The sequence below is a fragment of the Leuciscus leuciscus genome (assembly GCF_965113295.1).
Source record: "Leuciscus leuciscus genome assembly, chromosome: 3".
In the NCBI taxonomy this organism is placed as follows: Eukaryota; Metazoa; Chordata; class Actinopteri; order Cypriniformes; family Leuciscidae; genus Leuciscus; species Leuciscus leuciscus.
In genome coordinates, this window is record NC_138727.1 from 51,281,547 (window position 1) to 51,296,850 (window position 15,304).

General features: G+C 48.2%; 1 protein-coding gene across 1 annotated transcript in view; it reads left to right on the plus strand.

Annotated features, from left to right (window-relative positions):
• The window catches only part of LOC309495532 (adhesion G protein-coupled receptor E3-like), a gene marked incomplete at its 5' end in the record, with an annotated part of 84,878 nt that overhangs the window by 22,469 nt on the left and 47,105 nt on the right, over window positions 1-15,304 (plus strand). The window lies entirely within an intron of this gene.

Below are 15,304 nucleotides of genomic sequence, written 5' to 3' on the forward strand. Positions count from 1 at the left end.
CTACAGTAAACAAGTCGGTTACATTACCCGCTTGCCTGTACACAAACGCCGTTTTCACGGCGACCCAGATAAATCCTGTAAAGAGCGTATTTTCTGGTATTCCGGCCACGGCCGACAGTGTTATGAGTGTAGTAAAAATGCCCACTGCCCAGTGCCCATTCCTACACACAGACACAGCCCGCCCCACAGGGCTCGCGCACATAAAATCGACTCATGTCGATTGCGCACAGAATGTAGTGAGCGTGCCCACGTCCCAGTGCCCACAAACACTACACGCTGCATGTCTCTCGGTTTCTGTAAAAATGAAACCAACACACATACAGCCGACTCAGGTCGATGGTGTTTTCAGTGCAAATGTGCCCGCTGTCCTGCGCCCACATTCACTCACAGACATGACGAATCCCTCGGTTTCCCCCACGCTCGCCGTCTCTCAGCTACCTGCCGTGAGAGAGCCGAGCGCGGGCGAACCGCCCGCTGTGATCAAAACACTCCCCGCCTCGAGCGCTGCAAATGCGGTGTCTATAATACAGCATACCGAAGCTCCCCGGTCGCCACTATGTCACGACCAGAGCTCCGATCTCATTCAACCCTTAGCTATGCATGCACATGCGTGGGCAAAGCTTCCCGGTGTATCAGAATGGGTGCTGAACATTATAGAAAGAGGCTATTCGCTACAGTTCGCTCGACGTCCCCGCCGTTGTGCGGTGCGAGTCGAAACCACGGTAGAAAAGGAAGTAGCAAGTGTACTTCGTACCGAAATTGCGAAACTGTTGAGCAAAGGGGCAATAGAGCCTTTATCTCAAGCTCAGAGCGAAGGGGGGCTATACAGCAGATATTTTCTGGTTCCGAAAAAAGACGGGGGTCTCAGACCCATTCTAGATCTAAGACAACTGAACGAAGCGCTTTCAAAACGCCGGTTCAGAATGCTCACAACCAAGAAAATCCTCGCGCAAATTCGCCACGGGGACTGGTTTGTGTCAATAGATCTGAAAGACGCGTATTTCCAAATACAAATAGCGTCACGTCACAGGCGATTTTTGAGATTCGCCTTCGAGGGCCAGGCTTATCAATACACAGTCCTACCGTTTGGCCTGTCCCTAGCACCCCGTACATTCACGAAGTGCATGGACGCAGCCCTCGCTCCCCTGAAACTTCGGGGAATGCGAGTTTTGAACTACTTGGACGATTGGCTGGTTCTAGCTCAGTCACATACGGAGCTCATAGAACACAGAACCATTTTACTCGAACATCTCGAGAATCTGGGTCTCAAAGTCAACTGGGCGAAAAGTTCACTGTCTCCCAGTCAGAGAATATCTTTTCTGGGCACAGAACTGGACTCGCTGTCAATGACAGCTCAAATATCGCTACAGCGCAGATTGACTATTCAGCGCATGACAGAAACCTTCCGCCGCGGCACTATAGTCCCGCTAAAGAAGTTTCAAAGGATGCTCGGTCTCATGGCAGCAGCATCCACAGTTCTCCAGCTGGGTCTGCTTCGCATGCGCCCACTGCAGTTCTGGCTACAAGCGCGAGTACCGCGTCGAGAGTGGACTTCAGGTCTCTTTCGCCTCAAGGTCGATCAAAAATGCGTCTCAGCACTGATACCCTGGAGAGCGACCGACTGGTACCAGTCAGGTGTAAGCCTGGGGACTTCCTCGAGTGTGAAGGTGGTGTCCACGGACGCCTCCACCTCGGGATGGGGAGCACTGCTCGAGGGCAGACCGTTTTTCGGCCAGTGGTCAGACCGGGAAAAGCTTCTGCACATAAACTGCCTGGAAATTATGGCAGTCGACAACGCGCTGAGGCGCTTTCGTCCCCAAATAGCAGGACACCACGTCTTGGTCCGCTCGGACAACATGTCAGTGGTAGCCTACATAAATCGCCAGGGAGGCATCACATCCCGAAACCTGTACAGGTTAGCGAAACGCCTCCTGGTATGGGCTCAGCACAATTTGCGCTCGCTCAGGGCAGCGCATGTGCCTGGCCACCTGAATGTGGGACCAGACAGACTGTCCAGGAACAATGTTCCAGCAGGAGAATGGTCACTGCATCCGCAGACAGTCCAACTGCTGTGGCAGACATTCGGCAGAGCAAAGATAGACCTGTTTGCGTCTCAAGAAAACGCTCACTGCCCGGAATTTTTCTCCAAGAGCAGGGATGCGCTGGCCCACGTCTGGCCCCGCTGCCCGCTCTATGCTTTTCCCCCCATCACGCTCCTACCTCAGGTATTAGAGCGGATCAGGGAAAGCAGATGCTCAGTGTTACTGGTTGCTCCGTTCTGGAAGAACCAGGCTTGGTTCCCAGTTCTTATGCAGCTGACGAGCACTGCCCCATGGCCAATACCAGTGAGGAGGGACCTCCTCTCTCAAGCCAGGGGCTCGATCTGGCATCCTCGCCCGGAGCTTTGGTCCCTACATGCGTGGGCCATCAACGGGTACCCTCTGATATCCCAGAGGGAGTATTAAACACGATCATGCAGGCTAGAGCTCCCTCTACGAGACGGCTCTATTCCTCAAAATGGTCAGTGTTCTCCAGCTGGTGCACAGCACGCGGCTTTTCACCCCTGGACTGTGGAGTGACGGAGGTTCTCTCCTTCCTACAAGAGCTACTGGATGAAGGCAGAGCCCCATCCACGCTCAAAGTCTATGTGGCGGCTATAGCAGCGTTTTCCAAACCAACGCTTGGTCAGTCACTGGGAAGGAACGATCTGGTCATTCGGTTCCTTAGAGGAGCTAAGAGGTTAAATCCTCCCAGACCTCCCTCAGTCCCCATATGGGACCTTTCTACGGTCTTGGAGGCCATGAAGGGTGCCCCATTTGAGCCAATCCAGTCAATAGATATCAAACACTTGTCTTTCAAAACGGTGTTTCTTCTGGCTCTCGCTTCAGTGAAGCGCATAGGGGACTTACAAGCGCTCTCAGTGAGCGCGACGTGTATGGAGTTTGGGCCAAATGACTCGAAAGTCATACTCAAACCAAGGCACGGGTACGTCCCTAAATCCCTCAACACACCGTTCAGGGCCCAGGTAATTTCCCTGTCTGCCCTGCCGGTCTCTAACGAGGAGAAGGACGCCAGCTTCCTTTGCCCAGTCAGGGCGTTAAGGGCTTATGTGTCCCGCACGTCTGTTTTCAGACAGACGGAGCAGCTCTTTGTTTCACTCTACGGACGTTCTAAGGGACTCGCCGTGTCGAAACAGAGTCTATCTATATGGATAGTCGATGCTATAGCGCTGGCTTACACCTCTAAGGGCTTGCAGTGCCCATTAGGTGTCAGAGCGCACTCCACGAGAGGCGTGGCCTCGTCGTGGGCTTGGTCTAGTGGGATTGCCTTGCAAGATATCTGTATGGCGGCAGGCTGGGCCTCCCCGTCTACATTTATAAGGTTTTATAACCTAGAGGTTCCCGCTCTGCAAGCTAAGCTGCTTTCAGTCTAAAAATCGGTACTGTCTGCCCCGAGTGCGTCTGGCCCAGAATACCGAAATGGCTCGAGCAACGCTCGTTTAGATCGCGCAGCTCTATGGGCAGTGTGTAAGACCCACTATATTCATCAGTCCAGGCCGGGGTCGCCCTGACTGAATAAAATACCATCACTATAACTGTTTCTTATAGGATGCTGCATTATAGGAATGATGCTATTCTAGCCACTCTTCCTGGGCTCTCTGTGAGTCATTTATGATCATGTACTACATGAGCCCGGGCACTTGCCCTTGGGACTTTGGTGCTGGATCATAGCATGCACGGCGTTTTACACTGTTTCCCCTAGCGTAAGATTTACGCAGTACGAGAGTACCTCTCGTAAGAGAACGTACTCGGTTACTAACGTAACCTCGGTTCTCTCTAGAGAGGAAACGAGTACTGCGTATCTTGCCGTGCCTGCGCACGCTCCGGTTCGCTCCGGCGATGAAAAACCGGTAAGCTAGCCTTTCGATGCTATATTTATAGCCCCAGGCCACGCCCGTTTCGGCGGGACGTGACGTATTGGGCGCGAAGCGCCCCCATTGGTGATGACGTCACGATAGGGCCTTATCGATAGGCTGCTGCAGTTGCCGCAGGGCAGCCAATAGGCGCGCGAGCTGTCTCGCCTATGTCTGCATGCTGCCGCAACGCGTTTTACATTATTTCAAAATTAAGGATAATTTTTTGGCTTCAGTATCTCGCGGAAAAGAGATTTTCCCCTAGCGTAAGATTTACGCAGTACTCGTTTCCTCTCTAGAGAGAACCGAGGTTACGTTAGTAACCGAGTACGTTTTTGTGCACTAAATAGTACTAATAGATGCTGTAGAATCAAATGACTTATTTTGCCATTAATGATTATGAATGAAACAGTTTTATAACCACAACTCCTATATAATCAAAGCATAGACCCTGAATAGGATCAGGGATTCAGGCAATTACATGATGATATCATCATCATCAATAAACAGCCAACATCACCTGATCTCATGGCTTTTTTTTGCTACAACAATAGTGCTTTATAAACACTCAATTATAGCAGCCAGAGAAAATCTTATATTAAAGGGACATTGTGTAGGAATTTCTCCCATCTAGTGGTGAAATTGTATTTTGCATTCAAACGAATAATGCTCTCCAGCGCCTCACTTTTTCAAATGCGCGTTGCATCTACGGTTGCCGTTATGTACCAAAAAGCTATGACAGGATGTCTTATAATAGCACTTCGAGTTTTTCTTCGGGTGAACATGTTTGTTATTTAAAACAAACTGAAACTTGAAACAACGAAAAAAAGAATGTTACAGTATGAACTACTGACTGTCAAAAACATTACTAAGGTAATTAGTAGTAATGCCGCCTTTACTCGTTATATTTTTTGAAGTATGTGCATTGTTAGATATCATCATCATCAGAGCCTTCTCTAACGTTACTTTACTCAATAGCTGCTATTCATCAAAGAGCCTGTTTAACTTTTAACTATAAATGTTCGACTGTCTATATAATAAAGTACACAACCAAGCAATGAAAAAAAAGCTTGTAATTAAGACTGTAACATTGACTTACCTGTCGAGAAGAAAGCAGGCAACTTCAGGGTCTCTTTTGAAAGCTTTCTCCTGCATTAGCTATCCTGACAGTAACCCTTGTTTTTGTAATCTCCGGTCACGTTTCCTTTTACGATCTATTTTGGACTTTTTCGACGACGAGGACTCCTTATCCTGTGACTCATATGTATGTATGAATGAACGGTGTATAAATAACCGTGCAGTGCAGCCTTTTAAACTTGCCGCGGCAGTGACAAGCGCCTCTCTCTGCTCCTCCGCTTCTGCTGGCTTCAGTCACGTGACGCTGGCTCTGAACGAAATGCGTTGTGGAAACGCGTTGGCCTAGTACTTTTTGTCCCTCTCTGCTATTATAGTTTTTCAAGATGGCGGAACTACATGGAAGCCTCCGTGGACTTACCCGTCCCATGTATATAAAGATAATAAATTCTTCGTTTACGAGGATTAGTCTGAACATTGGCATAGGTATTTGTACACCATTGAGGGCATATTTATGAATAAAAATATAGATTTTAGATAATAAAATACCTAAAAAGCTACACATTGTCCCTTTAAAGAGTCAAGGGTCAAGAGCACAACTAAAGCAAACGCTAACCACCATCATGGTGTCTTTAAAATACAAAATATGATTTCTTTAAAAAGGTTCTTCATCAATGTTGATGTCATATTGATGTTAAATTGACGTCAAGGTGCCCGCTGGGCAGTATACATTAAAGATGATTTGAGACAACTAAATGTAAATTTAATATAAAACTATGTAAATGGCACTGCAGGATTTTGTAGCGTAAATGCCTCTGGGTTAATGCGAATTAGCTCAAGGATATAGGGAATTTTAGGAATATTAATAATCATAACTCATGGTCATAATTCATAAATTCGATGCCTCGTTCTGTAACTGGTTTCGTCATCCGTTATTCGTCCCGCGAATAAGTGTAAGACTATCACAGTTAAGAAGAAGTATTCCTGTTTACAAAACTCCAAGAAAGTTTATCTTCTGGCCACGAAGATAAAACCTCTTTGGGTTTATAAATTAAAACGTACTCGGTTACTAACGTAACCTCGGTTCTCTCTAGAAGAGGGAACGAGTACTGCGTAAGATATCTTACGCTAGGGGAAAATCCTTTTTCCGCGAGATATTGAAGCCAAAAATTATCCTTAATTTTGTAATAATGCAAAACGCGTTGCGGCAGCATGCAGACATAGGCGAGGCAGCTCGCGCGCCTATTGGCTGCTCTGCGGCAACTGCAGCAGCCTATCGAGCGAGGCCTGGCGTGACGCCAGACCCAATCAGGGCACTTCGCGCCCGCTGCGTCACGTCCCGCCGAAATGGGCGTGGTCTAGGCCTATAAATACCGCTCGCAGGCAGCTATTATCTGGTTTTTCATCATCGAAGCAACCAGAGCGTGTGCATGCACGGCAAGATACGCAGCACTCGTTCCCTCTTCTAGAGAGAACCGAGGTTACGTTAGTAACCGAGTACGTTCTCTTACGAGAGGTCTCTCGTACTGCATAAGATATCTTACGCTAGGGGACCCAATGCAAAACGCCGTGCATGCTGAGATCTGACAACAAAGACCCAAGGGCGAAAGCCCGGGGTACATATAGTGCACAATCACTCAGGGAACTCACAGGGAGTCCGGGAAGAGGGAGGGGCGAAGCCGCACTCTTCCACATATGGCAGCGTCGCTGAGACGCGAATTTCATACAGACAGGGCGGGGTACGGCCTGAACTGATGGGGGAATGTGGGTCTTACACAGTCTGCCCAGGCACATCTCGTGCTGCTACTTTTTACTGTCGAACATTGAGCTGTGCTCAGTAGACGCAGCATTCTGAGCTGATAGCATCAGGTCAGATAATACTGGTAAACTTAGACCGACAGCAGCCTGGCCTGCAGGGCGGGAACCTCTAGGTTATAAAACCTTATATAAATGTAGACGGGGAGGCCCAGCCTGCCGCCATACAAATATCTTGCAAGGCAATCCCACTTGACCAGGCCCACGAAGAGGCCATGCCTCTCGTGGAGTGCGCTCTGACACCCAACGGGCACTGCATGCCCTTGGAGGCGTATGCCAGCGCTATAGCATCAACTATCCATCTGGATAGGCTCTGTTTCGACGCGGCTAGTCCCTTAGAACGCCCGCTAAATGAAACAAAGAGCTGCTCCGTCTGTCTGAAAACAGACGAGCGAGACACATAAGCTCGTAATGCCCTGACTGGGCAAAGGAGGCTCGCGTCTCTTTCCTCATCAGGGACCGGTAGGGCTGACAGGGAGATAACCTGCGCCCTAAACGGTGTGTTGAGGGATTTTGGAACATAACCGTGCTTAGGTTTGAGTATAACTTTTGAGTCATTAGGCCCAAACTCCATGCACGCCGCACTCACAGAGAGCGCGTGTAGATCCCCTATGCGCTTCACTGAAGCGAGAGCCAGCAAAAACACCGTCTTGAAAGACAGGTGTTTCAAATCAATTGACTGTAAAGGCTCAAATGGCGCACCTTTCATGGCTTCCAGAACCGTAGAAAGGTCCCATACGGGGACTGAGGGAGGTCTGGGAGGATTCAGTCTCTTAGCCCCTCTAAGGAAGCGGATGACTAAATCGTTCCTTCCTATTGACTGACCAAGCGTTGTTCCTGAGAACGCTGCTATAGCCGCCACATAAACTTTGAGCGTGGAGGGGGCCCTGCCCTCATCCAACAGCTCTTGTAGGAAGGAAAACACCTCCGTCACACCACAGTCTGTGGGTGACACACCACGGGCTGTGCACCAGCCCGAAAACACTGACCATTTCGAGGAGTAGAGCCGTCTCGTAGACGGAGCTCTAGCCTGCGTGATCGTGTTTAATACTCCTTTAGGGAGTCCAACATGTACCCGTTGATGGCCCAGACATGAAGGGACCATAGTTCCGGGTGAGGATGCCAGATCGAGCCGTGGGCCTGTGAGAGGAGGTCTCTCCTCACTGGTACTGGCCACGGGGCAGTACTTGCTAACTACATCACGACTGGGAACCAAGGTTGGTTTTTCCAGAACGGTGCCACTAGCAATACTGAGCATCCTTCTTCCCTGATCCGTTCTATCACCTGAGGCAGGAGAGAGACGGGGGGAAAAGCATAGAGCGGGCGGCGGGGCCACACATGGGCCAGCGCGTTCCTGCTCTTGGAGAAAAATTCCGGACAGTGAGCGTTTTCTTGAGACGTCTACTTCCGCTCTGCCGAATTTCTTCCACAGCAGTTGGACTGTCTGTGGGTCATTTCGAGGCAGTTTATGTGCAGGAGCTTTTCCCGTTCCGACCACTGGCCGAAGAACGGTCTGCCCTCGTGCAGCGCTCCCCATCCCGAGGTGGACGCGTCCGTGGACACCACTCTCACCCTCGAGGAAGTCCTCAGGCTTACATCTGATTGGTACCAGTCGTTCGCTCTCCAAGGTTTCAGAGTTGTGACGCACTTCTGATTGACCCTGAGGCGAAGCGAACCGGATGCCCACGCTCTGCGTGGGACTCGCGCTTTCAGCCAAAACTGCAGCGGGCGCATGCGGAGCAGGCCCAGCTGGAGCACTGATGATGCTGAGGCCATGAGACCTAGCATCTTCTGAAATTTCTTGAGCGGGACAGACGCGCCGCAGCGAAACGAGTTCGCTGTGCGTTGAATGTCTACCGCGCGCTGTGGTGATAGTCGCGCTATCATGGACAGCGAGTCCAATTCTGTGCCCAGGAAAGATATCTTCTGACTGGGTGACAGAGAGCTCTTCGCCCAATTGACACTGAGACCCAAATCCTCGAGGTGATCGAGTAAAATGGTCGTGTGTTCTATGAGCACTGCGCGAGATTGCGCTAGAATCAGCCAATCGTCCAAATAGTTCAGTACTCGCATGCCTCTCATTCTGAGGGGTGCGAGCGCCGCATCCATGCACTTCGTAAATGTACAGGGTGCCAGGGACAAAACGAACGGCAGGACTGTGTACTGATATGCCTGGCCCCCGAAGGCGAATCTCAAATATCGCCTGTGACGTGACGCTATCTGTATTTGAAAAATACGCGTCTTTCAGATCTATTGACACAAACCAATCTCCTTGGCGAATCTGCACAAGGATTTGTCTGGTCGTGAGCATCCTGAACTGTCGCTTCACAAGCACTTTGTTCAGTTGCCTCAGATCTAGTATGGGTCTGAGACCCCCGTCTTTTTTCGGTACCAGGAAGTATCTGCTGTATAGCCCTCCTTCGCTCTGAACTTGAGAGAGAGGCTCTATGGCCCCTTTGCTCAATAGTTTCGCCACTTCGGCTCGAAGTAAATGTGCTACTTCTGTTTTTACCGTGGTCTCGACGCGCGCCACATAGCGGCGAGGGTGTCGGCGAAACTGTAGCGAATAGCCTCTTTTTATAATGTTCAGCACCCACTTCGAAACCCCGGGCAGCTTTGCCCATGCGTCCGCATGAATAGCTAGGGGTTGAATACGAAGCGCGCTCCGCTCGCTCAGCGATGGGGAGGCTTCGGAGTGCTGTAACACAAGCGTCGCGCTCGTGACATTTGAGGCATGGGGGGCGCTGATAACAGCGGGCAGATTGCCCGCGCTCGACTCCTCTGCGGTGGTCAACCGCGAGGGGGAGGGCTGGGCGGTTCCCGAAGGAACTGTCATGTCTATGTGTGGATGTGGGCGCGGGACAGCGGGCACATTTACCACACTGAAAGCATCGTTCGCTTGAGTGAAGCGAATGCACGTTGGTTTCGTTTTTACAGAAACCGTGAGACATGCATAACGTGGTGTTAGTGGGCACATTCACCATGTTTGAAGCGCAATCGATCTGAGTCGATTCATGTGCGCGAGCCCTGTGTGACGGGCTGTGCTTGTGTGTAGAGATGGGCACTGGGCAGTAGGGCTGGGCGATTTAAATCGCGATATTGTTATGCGCATCTCGTCAGTAAAGCCGGTTCCTTGATTAGTAGTAAATCACCATCACCTGCTTTCAGATGGAGCGGCATTTAGCGCTGAGGAGATAATTAAGTTTTGATGATTGAGCATTATTGAAGACACCTGATGTTAACAAGCAGAATCACTGAAGGAGAAAATCACAAATTGTAAGTTACCATTAAGGTGATGGGTGTTTGCTTTAGTTGGGCTCTAGGCCATTATGTGTTTACTTTAATATTTACTGTTGTTTGTCTGCTGTTATTGATTTATAACAGTTAACTGAACAAAGTAAAATGTTATCTTATAGTTTTGGTTATGTTTTGCCATACTCAAAAATGAAACTTTTTGAGGTAGTTTGGTTTAACTTGTTAGCAGCAGTTTTGTGATTCTTCAGCCTGATTATCAGTACTTAGTTTATAATTCAAAATATTTAATAAACATTGTTCTGATCAAAAGACATTCAGACAAATTAATTTAAAACACAGACATCAATAATCAGCCTGTGAATCTCAACAATGGTGACAATAATAAAGCATGTTGCAGTGGTTGCCACCAATCACAACTCATTAATGGTTCCCATCATGCATTGCGGTATGAATAAATTATGATCTGAATTGTCTATGACTATGTAATTTACTTTTCCTAATTGAATATTCTGCTCCTCACTATTGTTGAGATGCATAGACTGAATCTTGACATCTTTGTGTGCCTAAAAGATTGATTTTTTTTAAAAACAACTTTTAAGAAATCCTTTATATTATATCAACAATTCTGGGCATTTATGCATATTCACAGTTATGCTGTAAACAACAACATAAATCGAAGTCAGAAAGAAGGATTTTAATGAGTTCAGTGATCAAGCTCAAATTATGATTGTCATAATATAACCAACACCATCAGATCACTTTTTTTTCTTTGTTCAACTGGCAGTTATAACTCAGATACAACAGCCAAACAAAATCTAAAGTTAATAATATATGGGTCAAGAGTCCAACTAAAGCAACCATTGATCGTCATAACGGTGGCTTACAATTTGAGATTTTCTCCTTCAGTGATTCTGCTTGTTAACATCAGGTGTCTTCAATAATGTTCAATCATCACTAAATTAATCACTTAATTATCTCATTAACTTAAACACTCTTGAGTGTGGACTCATACACTCCCAGGAGTGTTAATTTAACACTGGAGTTTTTGCTGTGTACAAAGAGCCGTAGTTAACTGACAAGCTGAGCCATATCACATTAAATATCGCTGGCGATACGTCCGCGATATTAATGCGATATGGCTCAGCTTGTCAGTTAACTACGGCTCTTTGTAGTAAATGCCGCTCCATCTGAAAGCAGGTGATGGCGATTTACTACTAATCAAGGAACCGGCTTTACTAACGAGATGCGCATAACAATATCGCGATTTAAATCGCCCAGCCCTACTGGGCAGTGGGCATTCTTTCTACACATAAAGCACCATCGGCCGTGGCCGGGACACCAGAAAATTTCACACTTATGGGATTTATCTGGGTAGCCGTAAAAACGGCGTTTGTGTGCCGGCAAGCGGGTGACAGAACCGACTTGTTTACTGCAGGATACACTGGAACAGTCACATTTACTGGAACTGAACGAGCGAGAAGTTGCCATAGAAACAGAGAGCGTCAACATGCTGGCGTTTATTGCAGGCCTGCGTGCATTACAACAGGCTTGTTCACTGCAATATTGACATTTCCAGTCACCTGAATTCCAGAGGGGAGTGGGAAATGTATAGGAAAAAAGAGGTTGGTCCGTCCGCAGCGGGACCAGAAAAACTTTTTTTTTTCTTACGCCAGTGACGCACGGGACACCATAGAAACGGTGTTTGGGTGCAGGCGAGCGGGTTGTACAACGCGCTCGTTGGCTGCAAAATACACATCTGCAGTCGCCTTTTCAGGGAACTGACAGAGCGAGCATTGACGGCATAATTTTATCTGCCGGTAGACCCGGGGATCGAACGCGGGTCTCTCGCGTGCAAAAACCTGAGAGTCTGCCACTGGGCCACAGGGGGAGACACATTGTAACTCAGTTAGCGCGAGTATTATAAGAGAGCGTCAACGTGCTGGCGTTTGTTTGCAGGCATGCGTGTATTACAACAGGCTTGCTCACTGCAATACTGACATTTCCAGTCGCCCGAACTTCAGAGGGGAATGAGAAATGTACGAGAAAGAGGAGGTCGGTCCGTCCGCGGGGGGACCAGAAACGCTCTTTTCTCCTTTCGCCAGTGACGCACGGAAACCATAGAAACGGTGTTTGGGTGCAGGCGAGCGGGTTGTGCAACGCGCTCGTTGGCTGCAAAATGCACATCTGCAGTCGCTTTTCAGGGAACTGACAGAGCGAAGCATTGGCGGCATAATTTTAACTGCCGCTAGACCGGGATTCGAACTCCGGTCTCTCGTGAGGAAAACCAATGATTCCGCCACTGAGCCACAGGGGGGAACACAAAGGTTTTCGGATGCACGAGCATATAAGAGCGTCACATGCTTTCTTCGGCGTATGCTTGCAGGCGCGCTTGTATTAAAACAGGCTCGCCTGCTGCAATATTGATATTTCCAGTCGCATGATCAGGGAACTGGGAAATGTATGAGAAATTGAAGGTCAGTCCATCCTCGGAGGGACTAAAAACACACCTTTCTCCTTTCGCCGGTGAGTGACGCATGAATGGGGCGCAGAAGGCAGGGTAGCTTTCTTATAACGTAAAGAAAAACTAACCCTGACCGTCCGCTTCCAGCCTCCCTTGTGAGCGGCGCATTTTTGCGCGGCTTGAACAGAGGGAGAGAGAAAACTAGCCCCGTGACCGCCCGCTCCTGACATCCTCTGTGAGCGGTGCGGTGTGCGCGGCTCGAACAGAGGGAGAACAGGTATCGTCCCCCAAGCAGGCAAGGCAAGCGGGCGAACCGGCAAGCTTTGCGGGTTGGGGGGGGGGGGCGGAGGAGCAGTCTCGGAGAAGGATGCCAGGTGAGTCCTCAGAGTCACCATAGGCAGTAACTAACTCGCGGTGAGGGCAGTCGCCGTCAGCGAGTGCGAGAGCTACGTGATCAGGAAAAGGGGCGTCTTGAAAAAGACGCCCAGCTCTTTTAGTGCAATGGGAGTGTGTGTCGCGGCGGCGAGCACACACACATACATAAACACAGTAGCAGAGAAAGGATATAACGCCGGATAGCGCAGCAGGAAGGCAAGGAAGGCGGCGCGGCCAGCGACTTTAGTGACTCGTCCCGCTGAAGGTGCTCTCTTTCAGACGGCGCGGCTTCTAATCCAGCTACAGCGATGCGTGTGCTTCGCTTGAAGGATGAAAAATCAGATAATAGCTGCCTGCGAGCGGTATTTATAGGCCTAGACCACGCCCATTTCGGCGGGACGTGACGCAGCAGGCGCGAAGTGCCCTGATTGGGTCTGGCGTCACGCCAGGCCTCGCTCGATAGGCTGCTGCAGTTGCCGCAGAGCAGCCAATAGGCGCGCGAGCTGCCTCGCCTATGTCTGCATGCTGCCGCAACGCGTTTTGCATTATTACAAAATTAAGGATAATTTTTGGCTTCAATATCTCGCGGAAAAAGGATTTCCCCCTAGCGTAAGATATCTTGCGCAGTACGAGAGACCTCTCGTAAGAGAACTACTCAAAGTAGTTTTATAATATAGAGCCTGTAGCTTTATAGATCTTTTGTTTCATTGACTTTATAAAAAGTGGGTTTTCAAACACAGAGACAGTTAAAAGTATAAATGGGTTTATTAATAAAATGGCACACGCTAGAGATTATAAGCTACAAATATAAACGTACGTAAAATGCAAACAATAAAACAAACAAACATTTAAACAAACATGACGTGATCGGAATGAATGACATGAAAGAAAGAAAGAAAGAAAGAAAGAAAGAAAGAAAGAAAGAAAGAAAGAAAGAAAGAAAGAGTTAAGAGATAGAGGGTAACTTAATTCGCAGACCTACAAGCTAAACACCAGGAATCAGCAGTTAGAGAGAAAGATACTTGCGAGATGTGGTACTCTTTCAGTGTGATGCTGAAAAGGGGACGCGCGCGTGCGCGTGTCCGGCTGGTTTGCGTCTAGCTTCGTCTTCTGGGTCGTTTCGAAAAACGATGTAAAGGCTCACTTGAATTTAACGTTACCGAGGAAGTTCAGTCGTTTCCCTTGTCGAGGGGAAAGGCGATAGGAACTTAGTTGCAAAGAACGGCAGCTACGACTCGAACATGTGTTGGTCCGAGGAGAAGGCCTGAGCCTTTCAGATGTTTCTTGAAGCCGGGGAGAAGAGGAGATCGATGAGAGAAGAGCGATCGAAGAGAGAAGAGAAGAGAGAGAGAAGTGGGGGTCTCTTCCTTTTAACAGACATCTGTTTACGCCCTGTTTTGGGGACAGAGCGAATCAAAACTTCTGATCTGTAGCAGGAAGAAGTCTTCTTTGTGTGAAGAAAAACACGCCCCCCTTTTACCATATGTCTTATGAGGGAAAGGATTCATACTTAGAAATATGATATTTCCTGGAACAAATGCATATTATTGTACTTTGCAGTCAAGATTCGTCTCCGTGAGATGGAGAGGATTACAGAGATATAAATTATGACAGGTAAAGATTGGGGAAACATAATGTTACACTTATATGCATAATTACACACAAATAAAGTTTGATTAAACACACAATAAAGTTGTCAGTGTTTCCGTTATGGCAAGTGACGACACTTTGAGAAACATAGGAATACACATCAACATTCAGTGGCTTGTTATGTGGGGGAATATCTGTTTCAAAGTCCAGAGTGTGTGTGTGTGTAATGCTGGAATGCCTGCTTTCCTGGGTCGTAAAGTTTTATGGTCTGAGGTAGGGTTACAACAAGACACGACTGAGGAATTCCCTTCAATGAACATTTAGAATTCAAACTATACTCTAGCAAACCAAACCTCTATCACACGTGCATATAGGAAGGTACACACATTATAAAATAAAATAACAGATATTTCTCTTATTCTCAGTTATACACAAAAGGGTATTTGTGTGTGTGTGCGGAATGTCATGAGGCTGTAAAGTTGGGGGATACGAGTCACATGGGTGCTGGTAAATTGGTCCTCGTGGGGCAATTATTAACCAGCAAGGACAAAGACGATGTGTTTTGCCATCACATGATCCACTTAATGCGAAAAGCAGATGCCATTGTTGTTACAATTTTGAACAAGGTCCTGAGCCGTAGCTGGGCGCCGCGGACAGACGCCGAATGGCGCCGCCGGTGTGTGTACACTCATAGAGAATAATGTGTTCGAATTTGAAAGATTTGCAAGCCCAAACAAGTGTGTGCGGCGTGCCTGTTGTTTTGTTTCCGGTCTAGATAGATCCGTTGTGGTGTTGTAGTTTTTCTAACGTTACCAGTTGTT